We start from the raw sequence: 27940 nt of genomic DNA on the forward strand, positions 1-27940 counted from the left end.
GTATTAATAGACCCACAAATAGCCATCAAAAGGAGAATGCATAAATAAAGCAATATATATTCATATTAATGAATATTAGTCACAAAACAAGAAAAGCAACATATGGGTAAATCTCAGAAATATTGTCTTTACAGAAAGAAGCCAACAAAAAGAGCAAAAAAAAAAGAAAACTAATGTGTGGTGACAGAAGTCAGTGTAGTGACTGTGTCAGTCGAAAGTATTAGGGATTAATGGGCGTGGGAAAGTTTTTGAGGTTATGCAAATGTTTTACATTGTTATCTGATAGTCCCATGAATGTAAACAGATGAAGATGTATGAAGTAAACATTTGGGCTTTGTTTGCTTCACTGTAGGTAACTTTTACTTCAACAACTAGCTGAAAGATAAATAAATAGGGTCCCATTTCAGAAGATCCTGCTGGAACATATATTTGGGATGTTGAGAATAAAGGCCATGTCTGTATTCATTCCCTGTCAAACCCAGTCACCACTGCTCCAGTTTCTACTCTTTTATTCAAACTACATGAAGAATATATTGCTGACTTTCACATATATCCCTCTGAACATGTTCCAGAAGCCACCTACCGGGTTTGGTCAGCTCTTCAAAACTCATATCCAGTGGCCAAAATTCTAGCTCAAGCCACAACACTATACTTACTCTGGACCATTCCAGGAACTGCACAGCTCACTGCCAGAAGAGCGAGCTCATTCATCAGTTCAGGTAAAACCTGTTTGATTTTTACTAACAAAGAACCAGTGAAGAAAAAAACTACCTAAGAGAAGAGTTTTACTGCACAGACTGCACATAAGAAGTATGTGGGAATCCCAATCTACAAATTTAGGAGCAACACCCATTTGCCTGATTCTTATCTGACCCAATACTTTCTCTATCAAGTGCCCATCAACATCTTGCAGGCAGAGTGCCCTGCAGGCACTGTCCATGTTCAGATCCAGCTTTGTGTTCACTGTTCCATGCTGCTGCTCCATTTCTGGCCTTTAGTTTAAACAGAGATTCTTCTTCTTTTTAGTATTTAATACATATGCATAATGTAATTTTAAAGTAAAATTAATCCCTTTGTCCTCCCATTCTAGAACTATTCTTTTTAACCTTTCCACAAGATGATAAAAATAGAGAAAAACACTCAACCATCTGCACCAGTACATAATAACTATTAATATTTCATATTTTCATTGATTTTATTTTGTTAAATACAACCTATTGGAAGTGCAACACAGGAGCACTGGTTGGCTTTAGACCTCAGCTTCCTCCTCAGTATACATCTGAACCACATAACAGGGAAAAAAGCTGAGTAACCAACCATAATAAAAATAAAATTCTTCTTCTTAATGTTCCCTTCTTGTCCTACTTATCGTCTCAATGAGTTTGCTGCAAGGGACATTGTGAAGGCACAGTAGATTTCACAGCACATGCTAAGCAAGAAATCATAAATTATTAACCTCACAAGTGTATCTCTTCTCCATTCTACTGACTGTGAAAGCTTTTGAACCTCAGAAATCCAGAATTGACTCTCATTTTGGTGTTTTATGTTGAAGTGTTCTTTCCTAGGGCAATAAAAGCAACATTGCCTGGTTCACTGGATAGGAAAAAGGGGTAGAATGTACAAATGATGAAACAGAACATAATATGTCACAATGCTATTTGTCCATTCAATCTTGGAGAGTGTCGCCACCTCCCATCAACTCCACTGAATAATTATGCTAGCAAGATGCAAGGGTAATGAGGGAGGGACACAAAGGAATGTAAGGCATAAAGATTATCTTAGGAAGCTTACATTCAGGTCAGGAAGTTACTGTGTAGGTGTAGAAGATAGAATGTGATAAGTACAACTGAGATTTGCAAAGACTTTGGGTGCAAAGGGAGAAAATAGTTAAGCTAAATCAACTGTATTGGTCAGCTTTCTGTTACTACACCAAAATGACTGAGGTAATTAACTTAAAATAGAAAAGCTTTATTTTGGTACATGATTTGGGAAATTTAAGTCCATGATTGGTTGGTTCAGATGATATGGCCAGAGTATATGATAAAATAAACCACTTATCTCATGGTGGCCAGGAAGTTTTAACCAAAAATAACAGACTTGCTTCTCATAATGTTCATCAAGGACACATCCTCAGTAATCTAAAGACTAGGCCCTCACCTCTTAAGTATCTCACCACCTTTTGCAAGCACCATGCTGGGAATGAAACATTTACCACGTAGGCCCAGAAGTTTTCTACTTATTGTCTACCCTCCTCCTCATAGCTGTTGGATCACTGGCCTTAGCCTTCCTCTTCTGGGGCCTCCCGGTATGTAGTCTTGTCTCCAGCACAGCCTTTAGGGCACTTTACCCCCTATTCTCCTTCTTTGAATTTCAGATCACACCATCCAAGCCCAGCGAGTTGCAAGCCATGCATGTCAAGTCCTCATCAAAAGGAAGGCTCAATAGATGGGAAAGTGTTTCAGTAGATTATCATGGAAAGGACCAAATTTATCCACAACTGTCTATAACCACATCCACATGTTCTGGCCTTGGTCATGTAGCTTGTTCTAGTCAATGAAATAAATATAACCTAAACAGAAGCTTGAAAGCTGTCTGTATATGGAGTTTGCCATCCCTTGCTGCTTAGTGAGCCATTAGTCACCATATGTGAACCAATCTGGTAGGCCTACTACATGATTACAGCTCCAGGACCCAGATACCCCACACTGCTGCAACTGATAGTCATACAATCCATGCATGCAGTCTCTCAGCTGACAGAAAGCCGAACACAGATGGAGGTGTTCCATCCGTTAGGTGAGACCAGCAGAACTGCCCAAGTAAGCCCAGCCAAATTTCTGACTCACAGAAGTATGAGCTATATCCTAGCATGGTTTGTTACACAGTTATAAAATTTATTCATAAAGAATATTTTGTCATTGGTCTGCTTCTGGCTATTACTAATAAGTTATAGAAACAATGTAGTGAGACAGAAAAAGTGGCTGATGCCAAACATTTCATTTCCCAATTATTGATTACATGAAATCAGGACCCACAAAGGGCAAGGAAGGGTGAATTGAGGAAGAAACGTGTAGGTCTTGAATGCAGAGGATCTATAGCCTAGATTATGGCTGGAAATGTGAGGCTAAAGTTTGAATGTCTCAAAAGTTCATATGTCATAAACACAATTCCAAAGTGAATACATCAATGGTATTTGGAGGTGAAACGTTTAGGAAGTAGTGAGGATTAGATGAGGTTGTAAGGATGGAGCTGAATGGCATTAATGGCTTCATAAAAAAGGGAAGAAACTTAACCTAGCATTCTTGCCCTATCTGGCCATGTGATGCCCTCTGCCATGTTATGATGCAGCAGGAGCCTCATCAATGCCAACCAGATGCCAATGCCATGCTCTTAGACTTCCTAGCTTCCAGAGCCATGAAGGAAACAAATTTCTATTTTTTACAAACTACCTATCTCAGATATTTCATTATACAGAAAATGGACCAATATAAGAGATAAGGCTTGGACACAAGCAGCCATGTGGACCAGAGGGAAAATCAAGAAGCCAACTCATGCCTTCCTGTGAGGCAGCTGGCACACTGGCAGGGAGACGAGAAGAGCAGCACCACCTACCCCTCTGTAAGCAACCGGCTGATTTGGAGGAACTCAGACTGAAAAGATAGCAAATGAAAAAAATAACTTAATGCTTATATTGTTTGACTGACTTTGCAGGCCTAAAGCTGGTAGTCTGAACATCTATTTGGAAGCTAACAACATGCATTATAGCAACTGTAAGGGATTTCCTTCTGTCTTGCTTTGAAATCCAATGTTTTGTTTTGTTTTATTGTTTTGTTTTATTACTGTATATAGAAACCTGAGCAACTTTGAAGATAATAATATGCAATATAGCAACCACTGTCAAGCTCCTATCATCTTATTTTAAAAGCCTATATCACCATTGATGTTTTGTTGTTGTCACTTTGCTTTTGGGGGGGGTTTTGGGTGGGAGGCTGGTTGGGGGAGGTTGTTTGTGCCTTGATTTTTGTGGGGTTTTTCTCCTCTTAAAAAAAAAAAGACTTGGACCCAGAGGCAGAGTAGTAACATGCAGCCATGCAGAAAACCCACAAGCCGTCATATGAATGCCTGATTCCCATGCCCCAAAAGTAACTCACAAAGAATATGAATCTGTTGGGAATGAGTAGGGATGATGTGTTGAACCACATGCAGGTAAATGATTAGGGAAACCTGGTCCTTTAAGCCCTTTCCCACACCTCATTCCTTAGCACTAAAAACTATGGATTATAATCCAACCTCCATAATTGGGGAGTGAATTAGGAAACCCAGGATTTAAAACTCAGTTTTCCCACCAGAGGAAGGGATCTGCATCCTAACTTAGCATCACTAACAATAAAGAATGTTGTACTGTTTAACTAAGTTGGCCATAGTTGCATGGCTGTTCACCTCTTCACTATCAGTGATTGTCGGGGGAGTCAAGCTCCTTTCCACTGGAGGAAATTAATTATTTGAATTATTCATGAGTATTTATATTAATATTATGCACCCATTTTGGAATAGTAACTGGATTTGCTATCATGATTTCCACTGTGCGAAGTGTTTTATGTGCACTATTTGTCTTTATTTCATTGTTTAATCTTTATTTCATTACTTAACCTTTTACAGTGTGAAATTGGCACAGTTATTCCCACTTTATAGATAAGAGAATTAAGGTTCAGGAGAACAAAGTACCTAGATTCCCATCTTCCAAATCTGAGTTTTTACGCACTATCTGAACTACAAATCTCTCTTCAGAGGCAATTGGTAATCTTCATATATTCCAAAAGAAGGGTTAGATATGACCAAAGCTGGCCTCCTCATTGCAAGCAGGGAATGGGATGTCAGAAGTGGGTAGGGCTGGGACCAGAGCCCAGGTTCTTAATTCCAGGCCAGGATCTCCCCTATATGGACAGGAAAATTTCTCACTTCCCTATGAGTGGCTGCCAATGTTACAATCTTCCAGGTGCCTTGGATAAAGTGTGACATGCATTGCCTCATTTAATCTTCATGATAACCCTGGGAGGCAGAACCCATTCCCATCTTAAATAAGACAATACTGTGGCTAAGAAAGATTTCTTGCCCCAGGTCCTGGTGCACATTTGAAAGTAATATTCCATTATCAACTCTGCTTTTAATGTTTATTTCTCCTTCGAGAGAAAATAGAACTTATCCTAGGAATAAGTCCATAGGGATAAAATTTTTGTTTGTTGGGAGCCACAGGAGCATCCTACATACCCAAATTACTCCCCTTTATTACCATACCTGTGTCTGGACCTGCTCAGCTCTCTCAAAAGCGCTTGCATGCCATTCATCTCTAGCTTGGGTCTCCAGGGGACTGCTAAATGTTCTTCCTGCCTGGGGTCAAGTGAAAAGCATCTAATGCCAAGGAATCTCTCCCTGCTGTGTTCTCTCTCTCTCCCTCTCCTTCTCTCTCTCTTTCTGTCTCCCTACTCTCCTGAGTAGGAAGCAAAGCACTGTGCCTGGGATCAGGACACTCAGAAGGAAGCCTAGGACAGAGGGAATGCTCTGTTCCTTAGTCTCACCAAAAAAACTAAAACATCCATAGAGTTGGCAGGAAATATTTCTTATAAAAGGGAAATATATGGCCCTGGACCCCTGTAAAACCCTGGAAGGGGACCAAGGTGAAGATTTGCTTGCCTTGCTTAGGAGATACAAGGCCTTTCTTGTCACTTAACATGAAAATGGATAGAACTAGTCTTACAGAAATTTGACTTTGATTGGATACAGCCAAGTAAATGTCTGGATACGCAGTGTGTGCCCCACATCTCCCAGTGTTCTTGATGGAAGGACCCAAGGAGACCATCTCCTGGAACTCTCAATATATAATGTGAAAACTAACATCAGGCATGAGATAGATACTTCCAGCTCCTTTTTTAGTAACAGATAAGCTGACACACCAAATTCATTTTTATCATTCACATCCAAATTATCCATAACAGTGAATAAATGAAGCCAACTCAAATTCCCAAAATTAACAGAGCAAATAAATAATTAGCAGGATAAATAAGTTGTGACAAGTCCATACAATGTAACACTACACAGCCATGAAAAAATAAAGGAAGTGCCACCATATATCATGAAATAAATCTCCCAGACTACATGAAATTTACAAAAGGCAAACACAAAAGCATATCTATTGTGCAAGTTTCATAATGTGAAGCTCAAATGCAGTCCAGCTAACCTTGATTACGTTTTTCAGAATAGTGGTTGCCCTGGCAAGATGGATAAAGATGTGAGACCTCTAGAATGCTAAGAGTACTCCACATGTTGATGTGCTGTGTGGCAACACGGCAGAAAAATTGTACAAAGTGTTTTATGCACTGAAGGCTTGCATACTTCTCCTTACGTGTGCCATACATTACACATTACATTATACAAAGTATAAGCAAATATGAATGTTTCTTTAATTCATGCACTAAAACTATTTAGAGGTACATCAAGAAACTCAGAAAGGCAGCAATAAGGTGGCAAAAGAAGTAAATCAATAAGATAAATGTTAGAATGATTCTGACCTTTTCCTACTTTTTCTGCATTTTTTGAAATTTACTTACAATGACCATGAACTATTTGTATAATCAAAAAAAAAAAGAGAGAGAAAGGAGATTAGCCTAGTGGCACATGCCTGCAATTCCAGCAGTTGGTGAGATTGAAACAGGAGGACTGCAAGTTTGAGCCCAGTCTAGGTAACTCAGCAATTTAGCAAGACCCTTTTTCAAAATAAGAAATAAAATGGGCTATGGGTTGTATAGCTCAGTTCAAAGGGCTTGAGTTCAATCTCCAGTACCATAAAAGAAAAAAATTAGTTTTTTCTATTGTAAGGGAAGACATAACTGAAGTAAGATAAAAGCAAACAGCCTCTGAAGAGATTTAAAGGAGAAGGACCCCGAATGAAGTATTACAGCACATCAGCCAGGCTCAGTATGTTATCTGGGGATGAAGGAATAATCCCATAACCCAGAGGTCACTTCACCAGGCCAAGAAGTAGAGCTCAGAGTCCTTTCAAGCCTCATCATCAATTATGAAAGAAAGACGTTTGCCCTGCTAAAAGCATGTGTCCTTGGGAGGCCATGGAGTGGAGTGTCTGGAAAGTCTTGGACACTGTAGGGGAGACTAGAGCTTCACTAGAAGATTGTCTGGCCAAGAAGATGGCAGGACAGTAGTGCCAACACTGAGGTCATCACAGGAACAGCCACCTGCATGTCTATTTTCTAAGAGACCACTGTCTCTTAGAAATAGGTCACCTAAACTATTCTTCCCAGGTATCCCATAAGGATGTCTTGGTGCCTGTGCTTTGTAGATGAGGAAGGGGAGGACTGTCAAGTCTCATATCTGGAGTGGAAGTACCAGGAGGAACCTTCTATGGAGGTTCTGAGATAAGAGCTTTGGCGCACTCCTGTGACATGCCAGCACAGATCCTTACCTATCTCAGATTTGTTTACTGCCACACTCGAGTAAAGCACTGCACTGGCTAGGAGGACATTTCAAGAGATCCTTTGCCTAAATCACCTGTCCTGGGTCCCAGTACCAGCACCTCCAAGAGTCAGAGTGGCTGTGCCTATCCAGAAAGGAAGAGGGTAGCTCAGTTTCGTGCCACAGAATGGCCAGATCACTTTTAGAGTAAATATAGGAGTCAAGACCATGTTCTCTCATTGCCATTGTGATGGAAGGCTTCTCAGCAGATTTCCAAATCAGATTGGCTACCAAAGGCAGGCTGTACTCCTGCACACCCTTCCTCCCTGAGAGTTAGGGATACTGATGAAGTTGTTTAGATTCCTTCCATAGCCCCTAAATTAAAATCCAGCCTAGAAAGAAGATGTTGGATCTACACAGGAATTTCAAGCACAGAGATATCAGGACTCGGGATCTGTCTATTTTAAAGCTATGTATCCTGAAACACTGGTTTGTCAGAAAAGCCTTGGCAGCCATAGAGGACGAATCTAAGTGACATTCCTTCCATCTCTTCTCATAAATTGTACTAGTTTGATAGGTTAGGGCAATGGTTCTTCACAGAGGTGATTCCCCTACCACTGAGGAGAACATTTGGTAATGTCTCAAATTTTGAGTCCTCCCAATCAGGATCATCTATTGGATATAATCCAGGGATGTTGCTGGTCATCCTGGAGCATAGCCTCCCACAATTACCTGGCCCAAAGTTCTCATAGTTCTAAGGCTGAGAAGCTCTGAGATGCATAATATTGCCTATTTTTTATCTACTGAAACAGTATTTCCTACATTTTATTCTGTGTTTCAGTAGATCACAATCAAAGAGAAGTTTCCAAAATATTTTATAATTGCAAATTTTTAATCCAACCCAAACCTCTCCCCGCACAAATGGAAGTGTGACCCAGAGAGACTAAGGGGATTCCCAGGATTGCACAGTCTGAGTGTAGTTCTAGACTCAAACGCAGGCCCCTTCTTCACTATGAACCCTCCCTGATGATACAGAAGCCTGGCTTCCATCACAGGTTTATTCTCAGTCAGGAGAAATGGCTTCTTTCCTGTTTGCTGCTCTAATGCCATACCCCAGGAGAAGTTTTGGAGAAAGTTTCTAACCAAAAACTTAGAATAATGGTCATCAAAAACTCAAAATAAAATCTGTTTGCTTTTTTTTAAAAAAGAAGTTGGAAAGCAAGGGGGAGACAAAAGAAACTTATCCCCAAACACCATGCAAAGCAAGGCCAGCTGCAGAGAATTAAATGAGATTAATACCCGCTCACGTTGACTAGAGGAAAAGGCACAGGAGCGGCGTGCTGAAATGACAAGGCTTTCTTCTCAAAGAATAATAGCTTTGCCTCACATGGACAAGGAGCTTTTTACTCTGAGAAAATTAACCAAGTGCCATTCCATAAGAAAGCCCATGTAGGAGCCTGCCAGTGATCAGGGGAACTTGTCTCCCAGGAAAAATGAAATTGTGATGCAGTAGCCACTTCAAAGGGCTGAGGACCCACAACCCACTGCAAACTGCTTGCCAGAGCTGGACACGACCTTGACGATCATCCAGGAAACATGAAGAAGCACAGTGGAAAGATTTGGAGTGAGTATCAAAAAGCAGGCTTGCACTCACTCTGCAGCCAGAAGTCAGTTCACCTGTCAGCCTACATTTAACTTGAACATATTTGTTTCACCGCCAAGACTCCAGTTCTTTGCCCAAGAGTTTAAACACTAAAACTACACATTAGAAGTACTCAGTCTCACATTCTTGTTGCAAAATGGGAAAACTCAGGCAAGAAGAGGGGAAGCCTTTGTCTGAGTCAGGAGGTCTCACATCCCTATGTCCCCAAGGTTGGGGTCCTTTCCCAGAGAGGAAGGAGAATATAGCCAACAAGCAAATCCTCTGTGCATATACTGTAAAAAGCTTGTTTTGTTTTTAAAACTTCACCATAAAACTAAAGTAAATCTCCACAGATAAAAATACACAAAGCCAACCCATCAGACAGTTTGGGAAGCAGATTCGTCATCCTCAAGGAGGAGGATATTCTCTTATGAAATGTTCGTGGGCCTCAGCTGTGGTGTCTCCAGATCTCCCATTCATCAAGGTGGGTCCAGCAGCAGTGGTATCACCTGTGGCTTGGGCCTCCCTCTGGTGGTTTCCATGGCAACATTTACACCTCCCTTGTTTCAGGAAGGATTTAGGCCAACATAAGAGCTCTTGCAAATGTTTTCTTTTTCTAATCACACCTCTCTAAAAGTATGGGTTTTTTCTCTTAAATATCAATGGATTTTATTTTAATTTCAAGGCTGACAATTAAGAGTCCAGCTGTTGTGATACCATCTGTCTTGTCAGCATGTGGCAGTCAGCCACAACCAAAATTCTTCATCCTTGTTCCTTTACACAGGGGATGACAGAGGGCTGTGATAAGGAACAGGAGAATTCACCCTCAAATAAAACTCTTCCCTTTTGATCTGAGCCTTTTTGACGGTGCTTGTGGCTGTTGAGCACGGCTTTGATCCTTTGCCTGCCAAAAGCCACGGAAGATTTTCCATGCTTTCTGTTCCATTTAGAATGAAGCAGAAACATCATCACATGGCACACAAAGGCAGGGAATGAAAAATGTGAACATCTACTCTCTAACAGTGAGTGCAGTGTTGGGAGGCCATGATCAGTGGAGCATGGAATAAACAGTAGAAATTTTTCTTATGCTGCTCTCTGTCCAGATCAGTCAAGCCCCCAGGAAGGCTGCCTCCATCTTCAGGTGGAAGGGAATGGTGTGACGTCTTCACTGTGTGCTACTTCCTGACCCTCAGAACTGACCTCATAAGAACTGACCTGTGGGAGGCACAGGAGGGTATGACAGAGAAGACTGGACCCTTTTCCCAGTTCCAGTGCTATCATTTGGATATCAAATGACCCCCAAAGGTTCATGTGTCAAACACTTGAGCAAAGGTCATGTTGCTAGGGTGATGTTATTAGGAGGTGGTAAAACTTTTGAGGACTGTGGCCTCGTAGGAGGTCCTTAGATCACTAGGGTATTCTCCCGAGAGGTTTGTGGGACTGGAGCATCTCTCTCCTTCGCTCTTTGCTCTCTGGCTCCACCACACATTCCCACTATATTTTGGTCCACTACACATTCGCACTATGATGTGCTGCCTTGCCAAAGTCCCAAAGGCAACAAGACCAATTAATTGTGTGCTGGAATCTCCAAAGCGATGAGCCAAAATAAATCTTTTATCTCAGATACCTTGATTATCTTAAGTACCCTATTTTGTTATAATGATAGAAAACTGGCTCATGAATCTGACCAACAATGTGAAAATCATTGTTTATTCAAGCTCTTCCAAGAAGAGCTTCACAATTGAATAAGATTATTCAAAATATCTTCTCCAGCTTTCAAAGTCCTGGGCCTAGAGAAACTTGAAGGCAATTTGAAAGATACAAAAGTATTGTCCCTGTCAGGTATACCTTATACCCTTTGATTTATTGGAAGACATGGATGGCAACATCTTAAATTTTCATCTTCCACTTATTGCCTGAAATGCTAACATTGGTGACTCCTGTACACATAGATACCCAGGAGAAGGGTATGGATCATAGAGCTTAAGATACTTGAAGGAAAAGATGACTTTACTGGTCCAGAAGAATCCATACCAACATGAATGTACTAGAGACCAGAGGGAAAATGGGAGAGGAGAGAAGAAAGAAAGATATATAAGTGGAAGCAATAAGAAAACCTGCTTCCTTAGCAATTCTGACAAAGGACCAGCCTAGGAAAAGATCATTTTACAATTATTCATTCATCCATCTCAACTGGGAGAGACCCTTTTGGCCACAGAGCCTTGGAACAGTTCTATTTAAAGGAACGCCAAGAAAGCAAGGACACGGCTTCTATGCTGAAAGGTGCTGCTTTCAGTTAGTCCAAAGCAGGATACTCCCTTGTGTGAAAGTGTAAGTGCCTGTATCTGCAGGTGTCCACGTGCTGCCAACTCTTGCCTGTGGGTACCAAGGGGATATCATATGAGCTTACAGACCAACATGTTTAGCTCAGTGAAAAGAATCAGAAAAGGCTTCAATGAATATTAGTTTAATTAATAAGCTAGCTAATCAAAGAGAGAAATACAGAAACTTGCAACATATGGTGATTTAGGGCCAAAAGATAAGAGTTCCAATCTTATTTCTGCTTTTATGAGTGCTTTTAAGCTGAACAGCGAGGCAAGTTAGACCTTTTCAAGTAAGAGTGTTACTCAGTATTCTCATTATACCAAAGACTGAAGCTCAGATAAATTCAGTGACTAACCTACCATAATGCCTAGGATTAAACCCAGGTTTGTCCAACTGGTATTGCACTATTTCCTGGTTTTTGAGATAAAAACACTCACCTGGCAAGCATAATGACCATAGAAGCTCTTGTTCTTGTTCTTGTTCTTGTTCTTTGCCAGGGAGCAAAGAGCTCTTCTTCTTCAGTTCAGACTTCCTTACTCCAGGTAGGATCAGCACCCCATGTGTCTAATCCAGACCCCCAACACATGCATCACTCTGGAAGACATTGAGTAGCACAAGAGTGCCAACTTGTCTTGTTCTTCTCCAGGTCCCCAACTCCTAGTGCTATATCTCATGCAAAGAGAGTACTAGAACACTTTATTCAACTGGGTTGAATTGATTGAAAAATAATACAAATGTACTCTATCCATGCAAACAGACACCTGGCCACTTGAGCCTCCAGTTTGATAAGCATTCTTTCAGTATAGGTTGCTAAATGTGCCACAGTTCAACAAAAAACTTTTCTCCCCAAATTTCTTAGAGCAGGATATTCCTGCCTTCCACATCTATGATATTTCCCAAGTCCCACATCCAGGTCTGTCATACAGACAAATCCCCCTGCAGACTAATCACAGATACTCGCCAGGGCAGTGTCATAAAATAAGATAACTGGAGGACTTCTGATACTTATTTCTCTTCTCTTTTTCTACAGGACACCCTAGTACCCCACAGAAGATCTGAAAATGGTATTCAGCCTAATTCTCCAAAGCCCAGAGCAAGCCCCAACTGCTCCAGGAAGGCTTCCTTATACTGGCTTCTCTATGATCTACAAGACCTGGAATGCAACAAGATTAAGACATAGTATTTAGATGTTGATGCAAAGTCTTCTTGATTACAAAACAATACCCCCAGTAGAGAACAAAGAACGGCATGATTAGCTGATGGATGGAAGGAAAAGGAAGTTACTTTTTATCAATCACCAAGGAACTCTTTTAAAGGCTATAAACTCACTATCTCATCAAATCATTGCAACACTCCCAGAAGTATTATGTCCCAGCATTATCTGTGAGAACATCAAGACTCAGAGCACTTAAGACTTTTCCCTAAGTTTGTAGAGAAAGAAAGCCACAGACAAAATTTGAATTCAGGCATGCTTGCCTCCAGAGACCTGCAGTCTCAGACTGTATAGGCAGCACCTTCTGAAGACTGTTATGGCTGGTCAGTGCTGGTGTCCCTGGTCATTGGGAAGACCCTTGGGCTTAAGCAAGACAGCATCATACTGAGATCATCTCTGTGTCTCTGTTTCCTGGTGAGAGCATCTGAGGAGAGGGACATTGATGTGGGTTATAATAATACTCATTTGTCTGTAATTATTCCCTGAATTCCAGCCAAAACGGACCACACAGAGCTGCAGCTGTACAAGATGTCTGGATTCTCCCACATACTGAAGAGTCAGGAACAGAATGGTCAGTGAGGGAGCCAAGTGGGGGCAGGAAGATATCTCCAGTCAATGAATATTTACTGCATCCTCACTCCACTGTGGATCTTGAAAAGGGACCAAAGAAAGGCTTGAAGTTGAAAGTGTTCTATGTCAATTAAATATTTATTTCAAAAATGCAAAAAAATAGGAAAAGATAGATTTCTTCCTTTGAGGGGGGTCACAGGCTCATGAATGAAAATCAACAGTGTGGCAGTATTGCAGGGAACCATGATCAGAGTGTGCTGGAAGAGCCCAAAGAAAATTACTCCCTAGGTGAACTAGATCCAAAAGTGGGGACTTTAAGCTAGGTCTTGTGAATGAAGACTTCTAGATTGTTCATTAGGTGGACAAGAAGTTATGGGGTGGGGACAATCGACAAGGAAAGCAGCTTGGATAAGGCTGTAGGGCATGTGGAAGCATGGTGGAGGCTGAGCACGGAGTTCTGTGCCAGGAGCATCCCCTGTCCTGCCACGTACTGACTGAGAGATTCTGGCAAGTTAGTTTCATGGTGTCTCAGTGTCCTTTCTCATGAAATAGAAAGAATGATACTCCTTACCGATATACTGGTATAAGAATTACAGATTGCTATCCACTTAGTGCTTGGAAGAGCTCCTGGCACATATAGGTGCTCCATAAGAGCTAATTAATGTTCTCATTCTTTGGTAATGGTGATGGTGATGATGAGACAGTAAGGAGAAATGAAGATAGGACTTCATGCCAAAGCCAAGTTCCTAGGAACTTCAAACACTGTGGGACTAGAGAATTTCATCCCATGAATATTAAGGGATTCTATTTCAGAACAGAGCTCGTGCAAATAAAGAGCTTTGGACTCAACACACAGTGCTTTCATCTGCCTTGCTACCAGATGAACCCCTCAACATGTGGTAAAGTCAGCATACTCATCCCAGGGCTTCCCTTGAGCAGGATGGGGAAACATGAGCTCAACTTGATAAGAAAAGTCCTGTACCACCAAGTACCTGGCATTGTTTCCTAATATGCCTGCTAAGGGGTTTGTGGCATTTGTGAAGAAGTTCCTAAGAATGACCTACTCCACAAGAAACTGGCAATCTTCCATTTTCTGCTCCAGTCACTGGATCCCTCCATCCATGCCCATAACACTTCTCAAACAACTCATGAAAAATTAAATAGAGTGTTCACTTTCCCATCAGCCTTGCTAGCCAATCAGAGTCTGGCAGTTACTTACTGACCACTAGCCTGGGCTTGGCATTGCTTAATTATCTCTTCCCTTCTTTGCTCTGATTGATTCTTCTTCAGTTTGTTCCTCTCCTAGCCTCATGCTTATACTCCTGGAATGGGTCTGACCCTCTGTGCTTTCTTCACAGACTTGTTGAACACAGCAACTTCTATTCTGCTCTGCTTAACCTGTCAATGCTACTCCTCAGCATCCTACTGGAGATTTCTTCTTTCATAGCATGCCCTCTAATGACTATAGTCCTCACTGAGGCCACCCTTCCTTTGGCCTTCATCATGGTGAGCCCTGACTCTTCCCACCCATGTCTCAACCCTGTTGTGGCTCAGTCCCTCCCTGGCCTTGAATCAGCCATAAGCACCTTGGCTTGATCTGGTTCCCCTCAGATAGATGAGCTGCTGTGTGAAGACCTCTCTACTCCATGCTACCAGGCTCATTCACTTTGTACCACCTCCACAGGGTGTCTCCTTCTCTCTTGGGAGCTGAGGCCACATCTTCCTCTTCTCTCTCTTCTCTCCATTTCAGACACAAATTCCCCATAAAGAATAAGGAAAGCTGCTTGTATTTTCCCAAATAAAATGGCACACAAAGAGGATCTAGAACAGGGAACAAAGACTCCACCTGTGTTGATGTGAGGAGTGGAAAGATGCGGCTGTGACAAGCCAATAAAGGCAATTTCTTTTGCCTGGGATTGAATCAAAGCTGTATATCCCCATTGCTTCTGAAAGAAACTGTCCTCGGGCCTTCCTCCAAGTTGGAGATGGCTAGGAAGCCAGAAGCCTGGGTGAACTGTCTCATTCTTCTTTACTTGTCTTCATTCTGCCACAGAAACTGGGGGTAGAAGAAAAAGTGGTGAAGGTCGAGTCTTCCCTTTATCCCCTTTTTGACTGAAATAGAGTAACAAATGAGGATGAAAGATTTACTAATTTCAACCCATTTTGCACATTCATCAGTATGACCAACTTGTTCCTGAAGTAAATTAAAGTAAAACAAAAGCAAAGCAGGAAACACTGCAACTGGACACCCACTAGGAAGAACTGTAGACCAATAGTTGGAACACACAGGTGGTAGAAAGAACTTACGGTTATTTTAGGGGAAGGGAAATGTGTCTGATAGCCAAGGTTGAAAATGTGCCACACTGGAGGTAGAGAACCTGATTTAATCATCTTTTGAGTTCTGTTCTAGCAAATAAAAGTGTCCAAAAGATGGAGCAGTGGCCCAAGGTGGATGACAGTAGATCTGAGGCTTGTGGCTCCATCTACCTATATGTTGATGGTGTTGGACTTATAGAGAAATCAAGGAATCTGGATTCTGTCACCTCTGCAAATCTTAAGCAAGTCTATTCCCTTTTCTGGGCTTCATGTCACCATCCTGAAAATGAGAAGACTGGACTAGATATCTCTAATAGATCCCCATCCTGACTTCCAGAGACTGTTGGACATGTTACCCTGAGTGTTCCATGCATATCTATGCCCCACTGCCTTATAGGAAGGAAAACAGAGCAAACATCCAGGGAGGTGACTTCTCTGTCACTAAATAATGCAGAAGGTGCACTGTCCCTTCTCTTCATGTGTCTTTAGTGAGAATTTGACTGCATGAGAAACTGTAGATGTGCCAAGATTCAAAACTATGAGTAAGGACAAGGAGAGATGATTGTGGTGGACATTGCACCATCTCTGCTATGGAACTTGAATAATACCTATTTTCTGTGCATTAAGGTAAAGGTGCACCTCTTCCAGAGGTTGCTTTGTTTAATTTTCACATCATAATGAGAGCGTTTAGTACTATCCTTACTTAGTTCTACAGATAAAGGAACTATGTCATCAAGAAGTTCATTATGAACATTAAGAGGCAAAATCATGATCAAAACCCAAACCTGGCTCATGGATTTTTCTATTCTGTGATTCTTCTGCCTTTTAACCCTTGCTATGGCTTGGATCTAATGCTTCCCTCAAAAGGCTCATGTGATGAGGGCTTGGTCTCCTGTAGAACAATGCTCAGAGGTAAGGATCTTGGAAAATAATTGGATCATAAGAACTCTAGCTTATCTGTGGATTAATCCATTGATGGATTCATAATAATTTGATGGCATTGTTGGGAGGTGAAGTAAACAGGAAGTTGGTCATGGAAGCACCCCCTCAGGGACTATATCTCATCTCCAGAACCTTCTGGCATCTCTCTCTCTCTCTCTCTCTCTCTCTCTCTCTCTCTCTCTCTCTCTCTCCTCACCCCCTTGCTACTATAAGGTGAGAGTGCACTACCACACCCCTCTACCAGCTTCAGCACAGGCCCAAAAAAGACAAGGTCAAATGACCTTATTCTTAAACTTCTGAAACATGAGTCAATAAATTCTCTAAGTTGATTTTTTTCAGCTATTAGGTCACAGGTATGGAAAACTAACACACCCTTGTAAATGTATTTTATCTGGTTCAATATACTAACTTTGAACATGCCAAAAGTGGAGGCCAGGGAAGGGCAGGGACAATCCACACAGACAGCAAATGACTGGAATGGAATGGAGTCCAGGAATCTTGGCCACTTCTCTGGTGCTTCATCCATGAAACCTCCTCTGAGCTGACTACTTCCAAACAGCTCCTGCCCAGGTGCTATAGGGGTGCAGGAGAGGGATGCATATTATTGGGGCTCTTTGAATCTAAACCCCAAACTTAAACCAAATATCATCCAAAGTTTCTAAATTTAAAAAAATCTACCAATCGAGAGAACAGTGATGGCACACTATCCCTTGTTATCTCTGAGGTCCTCTCTGTGCTTAGCTCACAGACCTGGAATCAACTCCCTGGCCTCTCCCAGAAAGAGAGGAACATTTATTCTCTTGGGCTTGGCTGTTGTCATGCAAGAACTAGATGGTGGAGAGGGATTGGGCCACCAGAGTCCCCAGATCCTCAGTGAAGCCATCCCCTTGCTTTCGTCAGTGTCAGTTGCCTAGCAACTGCCTTTGGCAGATGGTGGCACTGAGAGCATGCCAATCTCTCCCACAGCTAAAAATACATTCCGACGACAACAGGTCTATTTTAAAAGACACAATGCACTCCCAACGTCCTCCCTTGTCTGCAAGGAACAGTGCCGTGCCGGGTCTCTCTGGGCTTCTGATTGCATCTGATGAGGTAGAAAGGAACAGTTAAGGAAAACTAACAAAAGGCCATACACCAAAGGGAAGCTCAGGACATTTTAATGGAGGAAGAAATAAAGGGAAAAGTAGAGAAAACAAATAGCCATGGGGGAAGAAATATCAAGTAGCCAGCAGCAAACCTTCTCATTTTGCCGTATTTTTTACTATTCAAAAAGGTAGGGTTAAAAAGGAAAAGTCGGAGAAGCACAGAAACCTAGAGCTGGAAGAGATATGATCCCATTTCACAACTGAGAACACAGAGGGCCTGAGAGATGACTATAAGAAGAATTGGCTCTTTGCCTTTATTCAAGGTGTAAAAGCTGAGGTGGCCGGGTGTGGGCCAGGCCTCAGACCTCTTAACCTCACTTGACTTCCCATCAACAAGTTAAATACCCACCCCCTCACCAGCTCAGCTTCTCAGTTTAATCTCCATCCTCTGTGCCCTTCCCTGCTACAAAGATAGTAGTGAGTCCACTAAGTCATGCAAATTCAATAAATATTTATTAAGTAACTGCTACCATATTGTGGTACAGAGCCGGACACGGTAGGGGATAAACGCACATGGCCCCTCCTGTTCTCTGTGACACCCCAGGTGAGGCAGACATTGGATACGCAAGTGCAGGGTGCCCCTTGGGACAGACAGCAGAGTCAGATCCATGTCCAGGCCTGCTTACTGGCTGTGCACTATAGGCCACCACTTAATTAGGACTGCAGGAGAAAGCACAGCAGGCCCAGTTAAGTGTGAATTTCCAACGAATAACAATATTTTAAAATAGAAGCATGTCCCCAGTACTGCATTCTCTGAAGTTGAATTGTAACTGAGCCTTCTATATTTTTATTTGCTAAATCTGACAACCCTATATTTCACATCATTTCTGTTCCAAGTCTTCATCTATAAACTGGAGAAAATAATGTTTCCTTGCAGAAAAGAATGTTACTCAGTGAGTTAAATGATAATATGGATATAGCTGAGACTGGTAGGTAAGAGTCATCTCTTTTTCTCTGCAAATAAGGCTTTCCTAGGATTTTTCCTCTGGTTAGCTACTAACCAGGTGAGCAGTGATGAGGAGAGATGTGCATGGTAGCTGCACTCCCGCCAGCCAGGCTCTGGCAGTAGGTGACAGGTGGGGAAACCCTGCCTGTCTCAAAGCTATATCAAGCCCTGAGTTAAATCTCCCAGCTAACAACCGACTTGTGGAAGAATGAAGAAACAGTGAGATCTCACTTGAAGCCCTAATCAGCCCCGGCAGTTCTCTGTTGACTGGGGTGCTTGTTAAAAATATAGATGTCTGGGTTCTACCCAAGACTTGCTGAATGTCTAGGGAAGGATGTGCCCTTTTAAGAAAATCTGTGGTAATTCTTGGACTCTAAAATTTGAGAACCACTGGCTGGGCCACAGAGGAAATTGCAGTCTCTGGGGAAGCATGTTCACAAAAGGTTGCTTTGGAATGGGAGATCCTGGCCGGGATCCTGGAACAGGAAAAGGACATTAGTGGAAAACTGGGTGAACTCGGAAAAAACATCAGTAGTTTAGTTAATGGGATTGTACCAATGTTAATTTCTTTGCTTTGATCATTGTACCGTGCTTACATAAGACGTTAACATTAGAGAAAGCTCAGTGAAGGGTATATGGGAACTCTCTGTACTATCATTGTTCCTCTAGTATAAATCTCAAATTATTTCCAAATAAAAAGTTTAAAGAAATAAGCCTACTTTGGCTCAGTGCTTGCCTCGGGCCTTCCCCCAGCCCCACTGTGCAACCAAGCCGGGTTGACTACTCTAAACTGACATGAGGGAGGCATGCAGGTAACTGAGGACCCTCCACAAAAACACACACAAAGTCTGGAGAGCAAGGCTTCTCTTCTGTGCTATTCACACTGGGCCTTAAATGTCAAACCCAATGAATTACATTTTAATCTGTCTGTGTTATCAACCTGGCCGAGGCCCTAATTGGATGCCAGGCGCACCGCTGAAGGGCATGCATAATTCATCAGCCAGGAAGGAGGCCTTTCATCATGGTCCAGGGAAGGAGGAGAGGAAAAGGAGGTGAGGGGAGAGAGGAGCAGAGGAGGGAGTGCAGGAGGGGGAGGGTAGAAGGGCAGAGCAGAGAAGCAAGCTAGAGGAGAAGGGCAGAGGGAGGATGGGGAGAGTTAGAAAAGGAAAGAGAACAGGTAGGGTCAAGGGAAGGGCAGCGGGGACCAGCTTAGGGCCAGCCACTCAGCCTCTGAGTTCTGCCCCAAGCCCACCTCCTCCAACCAGTCTTCATTCACTCTTCCCTGGGCTCTCACAGGAGGAAGTTCTGTTACCCATGCAGTATTCACTAGGTCCTACAATGCTTATCAAAACATCTGTCTCCCTAAGGCCATAGATCCTCTCACTTTGGAAGGATGTTAGCTCTGCTGACAAAGCGTCACTGTCTTGCAGAGTGTTTGTTGCATGACTAATAGTAGAGTTCTAGCCCGGTCATACAAAGAAACCACCTTAACCAATTAACCCAAATTTTAAACTCTTCTACGTAAGCTTCCTGCTTCTGCCATGAAGCTTGCTCCTGCTGTGCCCTGTTTCCCAAAGCCGCTTTCCTCTGGCCTCAACCTCTGTCTTCTTCTGCTTCCCATCTCCCAAAGTCAATGGCCACAAGAAAAGAACAGTTATGCTGGAGTTGAATGGGAACATCCCTGTTTCTTTGGGAACACACCGTTTCCCACAGTCAGGAACGCAGCCTTCTCAGCACTCCCCACTTTCCTGGCCAGCTGGGCCTGCACTCTGGTCCGGGAGGCCAGCAGATTCCATGTGGTCAAACCCAAGGGCACTTCTCCATCTTAGCCGTAACTGACGGAGCTTCCCCTCCTTCTTCCTCAGTCGTGCCATGTCTGTTTTCTTTGCTGAATCTCTCTCCTTTGGCCAATCTTGACCCAAGGCCCAATCCTTAAGCCTCCACTCTTCCTTGGTAACTGATTCTCCTTTAATAATCTTATCCATTCCCATGACTTTAGATGCCATCCAATCTAAATACTAATGGTTCCTACACACATATCCCCATCTTTGACCTCTCCTTTAAATTTCAAGCGAGTGAATACTCACTTGAATATCTGTGTTACTTGTCATCCACAGCATAATACATGACTTCCCAAAGTTAGCCATGCAAAGCAATAAACATGGATTATCTCACATTTTCTATGAGTCAAGAATTGGAATGCACTTACCTGTGTGCTGTGGGGTCAGGTCCTCTCACACAGGTGTGTCAAGCTCTCAGCCGGGGCTGTGATCTCAGCTGGAGCTGGAATGAGGGAGAATTCTAAACTTATCATGTTGTGTTGGCAGGACTTGGTTCCTGGCAGCTCCTTGGCAGAGGGTCCCAGTTCCTCACTGGTGGTCACTGGGTCTCTCAATATTTAGCCAACTAAAGGGAAACTGGCTTGCTTCAGATCAAAAGAATAACAGAACAAGAGAGTACTCAAGAAAGAAGCCATGGCCTTTTTGTAACCAAATCTCAGAAGTGGCATTTCATCACCTCTGATGAAGTCTACTAGCTAGAAGTGAGTTGCCAAATCCAGCCCACCATTTCAGGGAAAGTAACCACTCAGGACATGAATGCCAGGTTGTGGAAATCACCGGGGTCCCTCTTAAACGAGCACTTCAAATGAAACATGTCTGTAACAGAACTCCCAGTTTTTCCCATCCCAAACTTGCTTCTCTCCCTCTGTCTTAGGTAGAAATGAACCAGAATTGTGACAATTATGCTGTCAATTTGGGTGAGCGTTAATGACAGCTTTCAGAATCCCCCTTTTGCATGGTTCTGAGATAGAACTGGCCAAAGTGGGAACTTGTGCACAATTTGGGAGATAGAAAGTGAAGGGGTAATCATGGTTCTTGAAATATCATTGTGGTCAGATCTGCTGCCAGACAAAGAGATAAAATACAGCTGTGAGCTCAGGCAGGTAGAAGCTACACACAGGCAGTCTCCATAGCATCACCCTCTCCACAAGCTCTCCTCAGCCCCACCTTGGTGGCCGCATCTGAAGAAACTAGTGGCCGCACTAGTCCAACTATGGTGAATCCCCTACTCCCAAAAAACCATGGAGCTGCCTTTCCCTTATCACAACTGAAATTTCTTTCCTCAGAAAAGCCTGTGCTGAATCTAGCAGGGTCTCATCTTGTATTTATTTATCTGTGTTATGGTTGATACATTGTGTCAACCTGAGCAGTTTAGAAGTTTAACTGAGAGACTCAGCAGGGAGCCAGGCTTCTTTGTAAGTATCCTCATCTGGTGCAAAGGAGGGCAAGGGGACTTTGTGAGTGCTACACTTGCCCGGGGGTGGGGACTGCATATAATATAAGGGAGGAGAAGACGCTTGTGGGTTTTCTTTCCTTTTTTTGCTCTGGCTGCTGCCTTGACGTGTTGCCCCAGTGTCATGCCGCCCTGCCTTGGAGCCAGCTGGTTAGGGACTTAAACCTTCACAAACAGTGAGCTAAATAAACCTTTCCTTCCTTCATGTTGGGTGTCAGGTATTTTGGGTCAGCAACGAGAGAAAAGTACCCAAGAAAACTTGCATTCCAATCTTGTGATTCCAGTAGATAATAGATAATAGATAAATAATTGGTAGTATTTACCAGCTTCTTACGCTGCTGAAACACAATACTTTGTCCTTTGTCACCATCACTCTTATAAGAAAATCATGAAGAGCTTGGTCCAGGATTTAGAAAACAAGTACTAAACAGCAGAAAAGGGTTCTGAACCGTTTTTCCTGACTTCTAGCCCACATTCTTCATCCCATTGCAATGCCTCCCTGTACCTACCGCTAGAGTGGAGAGTTACGTGTGTCCACTACCAGCTTTCAGAGACTAACTGGAGTATTAATGGCATTTAATATGCTTTTGTCACTTCCCACTTCCCCACTCCTATAAATCTCAAAAGCCAGGCTCAGTATTTCCCTGGGGGTGGATCTCTGGACTGTAGTTACACACCGAGCCACTAAAGGTCCCTGCGTCTTCTCCAGAATTACATGGTAGAGTTCATTCTGGGGCCTTAGCAGCACCCTGTAGGATCCCTTCCTACCGCACTCCCAGCCCTCTGTCTCAGTTAGGCCAAGACTCAGCTCATAACTGCATGTAGAATCGACCACAGCATGCCAGCGCTGGGTACCGTGCCTCCTGCAGATTGATGTTTCTCTGCAGAAGCTGAGTCACCCCGCAGCAGGTCTTTCCTCCTTCCTGGCCTTCTCTGGCTTCTGGCTAAATATACCCTGTGTTCCCTATAGGTTGGGCTATTCAAGTCGTCAGGCCAAGCTGGGTCTCTTGGGAAGTTTCTGCAACATGTGAAGCCATTTCTTTAGAGAGAAACACATTGCTACTCCCGCAGGTCACTGGACCGTAAGGAGGAAGGTGTTGCTTGGATTGCATTGGGATTAGTTTCATTCCCATTGCCTGGTGGTGAAAGTCCAAATCGTTGCCCACCACCCAGAGCTCTCTGAGCTCTGTCCTCAACCAGGACTCCTGCCCAGAAGCTACGGTTCAGTCATCCCCCAGAAGACAGAGACCCTTCTGCCTCTCAGCTCAGAGCCCTGTGCTCTCCTAATGGCCTCTTCTCTCCTCTCCAACTATCCTCATTCAAAGGCAACCAACTCCTAACCACATACAGCCGAAACAACCCTTGTGAATGACTTTAAGATCTAGAAAAACCACCCCTTTTTCATCAATTTACATATCCCAAAAAGTTTTCCCATGTTCTATCAGAAGTTATTAGGAGGGTTGAACATAAAGCAACCCCACTGCAGAGTTGTGAAATAATCATAGTTGACACATTTTGAGTTCTTCCTTTATGCCTGAAAGTGTGCCAGGAAATTTTCATGAGTAAAATACAGTGCACTGAATCTTTTCAAAAGTCCTGACAGTTTGGTACTGTCATTACTCCCATTCTCCAGAAGAGAAAACTGAGTTTCAGAGATATCCAAAATACACAGGTTCTTCTTTCTTGAACTTGTACATATCTAAAGCCATGATTTGACCCCTGCTCTGAAACTCCAGTTAACTTCTAAACTGTATTTAATCACAAAGAAAGAACCAGGAAACTAGAGAGACTTGTCCTGGTTCTTGACATAAATGCTTCCTATATTAGTCCTTTTTTTTTTTTTTTTTTTTTGTACCAAGGATTGAACTCACAACTGCACTCTTGCCAGGCAGGTGCTTATGCCACTGAGCTAAATCCCCTGCCCCTTTAGTCCATTTTTTTATTGCTGTAACAAATTACATGAGGCTAGGCATTTTGTAAAGAAAAGTGGTTGGTATATCTTACAGTTTCAGAGGCTAAAAGTCCAAGATAGGCAGCTCTATTGGCCCAGCCTCTGGCGAGGGCCTCGCAGCAGATGAGATCACAGTGACTGAAACATGTGCAAGAGCAATCACATGGTGGGACAGTAAGCCAGGCAGATTCAAGGGCCAAGCTTGTTCTATTCAGAATAACCTGCTTCTGCAGGAACTAATTAGATTCCTAAGAGAACTACATGATCCCCTTTCAAGGGCAGTGGCATCAGTTTCCTAATCACATGCCAGTGGGCCCCACTTCTTAGAGCTTCCACTCCCTTAACACTGACATGCTGAGGAGCAAACTTCTAGCACATTCATATTTTGGGGACATTTGAACCGTACCTAGACCATAGCATGTCTCAAGTTCTGATATGTACATTCATCACTGGGCTCTTGTTAACATGTATTAAATATTTTGATTCTGCAAACATGGGAAAAAACCCCGAGATTCTGCATTTCTAACAAGTTCTCAAGAGATGCTAATGTCCATATCCCAAAGATCACATGCTGAGCAGTCAGGCTGACACCCCCTCTCTCAGTGGGTCCCTCATAGGTAAGTAAGCTCTTGTATTATGCCACTAAACATGGCCCACTCTTACTATTGCAAGTGACAAAAAAAGAAAACAACTCAAATTTTAAGACAAAAAATAATTTAATGACTTATAATTTGTAAGTCCTGGTTTCAAGCATGGCTGTATCTAAAAACCCTCATAACTTCTCAGCTTCGAGCTCGAGGTTGATTTCATTCACAGGCTTTGCACTGCCATGACCCATGTGGCTCCTGAGGTTCTTGGGGTGAAGGACTTTGAGAGAAAGAGAAAATAAAGAAGAGACAAAGTCAGATGGAGCCCTTATCCTCCTGATGGGAGGAAAGGTACTACTTAACCACTGAACCATGTTTATTTATATACTGGGAAAGAGGATGTCAATTTCAACCCTGCTGCCTAGCAACCCATTGCTTGGATTGTCTAGGGGCTTGGTGTTTTTCTGGGCTGTGGCAACTTCTTCAAGTGGCTGACCCAGGTGCTCTTTATTTTTGGTACAATTATGCCCCAGCCATGCCATAGCCCTGCACGTGTGGTCAATTTTCAGCTTCAATAGCTCCCAGCACTGCACAGTGACAGAAAGGCTGCTCAGAGGATGAGGACACAGTGGGATGGTGTGGACAAGCAGAAGGCTAGGCTGGTGAGTGAGCTGACCTCCACGTTGGAAAAGACCATAGAGTCAGCTAAGGGTGGCTGTAGACTTTTTCCTACTATCGTCTTCCACTTGGGGAGATCCCAGGTGCTGTCATCACCTCCAGCGCCCTCACCTGACCAGAACGTCCTCCAAGTTTGAACTGTCAGCAATATCAACGCTACTGGGCAGACTGAAGACACTCAACTAAGAAGCAGATGTATAGGAGTGCATCGGCTCTGCCAATGGTGGTGAGTTCTGCACAAATCTCACACACTAGAACAGACCTCAGAGTGTCATAGAGGTAAATGGATCAGGGCAGGCACCAAATATGAGCAAAGCAAGGTCCTGGGGACCACCTTGCATCAGCCTCCAGTAAAGTGCAGCCAAATGAGATTACACGGTACCTCTCATTCCTCCTGAGATAATAGGTCCTCAGCAGCCTGGCTGAGGAGTGTAGGTGCTCGGCTCACAAGCCTGGTGAGCAGGCACATGGCACAGATGGGCTGCTGACAGTATCCCCTCATGCCCCCTCTTCAGAATCTGGGCCGGGAGCAAGCAGCAGGCCTCTGTACATCTCCTCCCACCACAAGCAGACAATCTGGCTGCCTCTCACACGTGCCTCTCATCTCTCATCTGCCCCCATCTGCACTGGCCTCTCCGGGCCTCCATGCTCCACAAACCTGGTTATCACTTCAAAACTAGGATGAGATCCAAAAATGTATGGAGATGTGCAAAACACTCAGCAATTGAGGTAAATTGGATTTTCGTACAATCTTTTTAAAAATAAAAACTGGTGCAAAGATGCCCATGATGAACCAATTTTTATCAAACATTTACAGATCAGCTGTGGTGGTGCACATCTGTAACCCTACTCTTGGGAGGCTGAGACAGGAGAATCACCACAAGTTCAAGGCCGACCCAAGCCACATAGTGAGCTCAAGGTCAGCCTAAACTACATGGTGAGAGCCTGTCTCAAAGAAGAAAAACAAATTACATAAAAAGGGCACCCAGCAAGGTCAGGAGACAAGAAAAGCTAAGATATGCAAGAGTTAGATGCCATCTTTATGGAAAACACTAGTAGTTTTTCACAATAGATTTTTTTGTATTACTTTTAAATTTCTAACACAGTGCATCAAAATATTGTTTATCTTCTGTACTGATTCTTGGTTTCCACTTAAATGCTGTGGCTAAAGCCAGCAACTTTCTCTCCTTGGCATAGTCTGTTCTATAAAACCAGTCATGGTCCTGTCACCCACTCTTCTCAGCTCTGGCAGGGCCCCTTGATACTGTCAGGATACCGGCAAAGCTCTCTGAGCCCCCTGAGTTCACATGGTTGGGAATCTTCACCACGCTCACTAGTGACCAGCTGGTCACAACTATGTGGACAACACGAGCTGCTAGTATTTTGCTAATATTTTGAATGCTTTCTAATTTTGAGCACACCCACCCAAGTGAGCCCTGCCTTCCTGGCTCCTCCCTCAGAGCCCCCCATAATCAGGCAGCTAAAAGACCAACTGGGGATCCCCACGTTCTGCCCAGGCAGTATTTTCATCAGTCCCCTCCAGCCTTGTCCTATACCATCATCTCCCACTTCACTGCTCCAGCGGCCCGGGCCCTCTGCTTGCCACTCTGAATGGCCACGGAAATACAGCAGCCAGAGAAACCTGGAAAGTACACAGTCATTTAGATCACTCCTCAGGCTGGGGGCAGGGGGACCCTTCGAGGACACCTAAGGAATTAAAGCCACAGCCCTTATAGTGAGGTATAAACCCTTGAGTACCCTCAACTCTCTTTTTATCCTTGACTTCACATCTTCTTCTCTCCTCTTAGTGACTCCTATAAGTACAGCTTTCTCCTCTTCCTCAAGTGTACCAGGCATATTCTCACCTCAGGGTCTTTGCACTTGCAGACCCCCCTGCCAGGTCTGTTCACTTTTAAACTGCTTCTTAATTCTTTCCTCTGGTTATAACTTCATAATGGGATCTCACAGATCTACCTATTTAAAATTGCTACCCAACCCATTCTCCAGCATTCTTAATGCCCTTTACTCAAGATTTTATGGCATTAGTCACCTTCTAACATATTGTACAATTAAATACATATATATAATTTATCGGTCTGTATGTTCCCCACTAAAATGTAAACTTTGAGAACATTTACATCACTTTTTTGTTCATTGATGTATTCCAAGCATTCAGTTGGTACTTAGTACATGTTGATTAAATAAATGAATGTCATCACTCCAGGCCATGGTATGTGCTCAAATACATTGATTATTTAAATATCAATACAATATTGATCCACAGGCTGTATTCAGAAATGCTTTCTATACTTTAACCTTAAGGATTAAATGAGATCATGCAGAAAGTGCTAGGCAAACTGCTTGCTAGAACTTTACTTCAAAGGTGAAGTCTGGTATCATTAGACAAGAGTTCTACAGAGAAATCAAACCCATGGATTCAGGCTCTGTGGCGGGGGGCAGGCAGGTTACAGAAAGGAAAAGAGAATGAGGAACAAGCTCACACTATTATGGAAACTGAGAAGTTCCAAGATCCAGAACTGGCAAGCTGGAGACCAAAAGACTTAATGTGTAGCTCCAGTCCAAGTCTGAAGGCCTCAGAAGCAGGAAAATTGCTTCAGAAATTTCCAGGCTGAAAGCTGGCACGATGAGTGAGACCCAAGGAGAACTGATGTTTCAGCTAGAGTCCAAAAACTGGAAGAAAAAAACCAACTGCGTCAGAGCTCAAATCAGTCAGGCTGGAAGAGTTCCTGCTCATTTGTGGGAAGATTTTATTTTTTTCAGTTATACTTAGACTGTCCACTGATTGAATAAAAGGCCACACACATTATGGAGGACAATCTGCATGACCCAAGCTGCTAGTTCGAATGTTG

At 43.1% G+C, this 27940-nt stretch overlaps 1 protein-coding gene across 4 annotated transcripts in view; it reads right to left on the bottom strand.

The window, feature by feature from the left end:
- Positions 1-27940, bottom strand: part of Ces5a (carboxylesterase 5A) — a 333638-nt gene that overhangs the window by 41106 nt on the left and 264592 nt on the right. For 2 of the 4 annotated variants that reach the window (XM_063247339.1, XM_063247341.1), the window contains 3 exons: positions 20770-20843; positions 15058-15267; positions 11866-12022 (listed from right to left, as the gene is read on the bottom strand). The gene's annotated coding sequence lies outside the window, so the exon portion shown is untranslated. The remainder of the gene's footprint in view (positions 1-11865; positions 12023-15057; positions 15268-20769; positions 20844-27940) is intronic. The other 2 variants (XM_063247340.1, XM_063247342.1) reach the window with 2 other exon arrangements.

The sequence above is a fragment of the Cavia porcellus genome, unplaced genomic scaffold (genome assembly GCF_034190915.1).
Source record: "Cavia porcellus strain 051 isolate PalLab524CR breed Dunkin Hartley unplaced genomic scaffold, mCavPor4.1 scaffold_4, whole genome shotgun sequence".
NCBI classification, from domain to species: domain Eukaryota; kingdom Metazoa; phylum Chordata; class Mammalia; order Rodentia; family Caviidae; genus Cavia; species Cavia porcellus.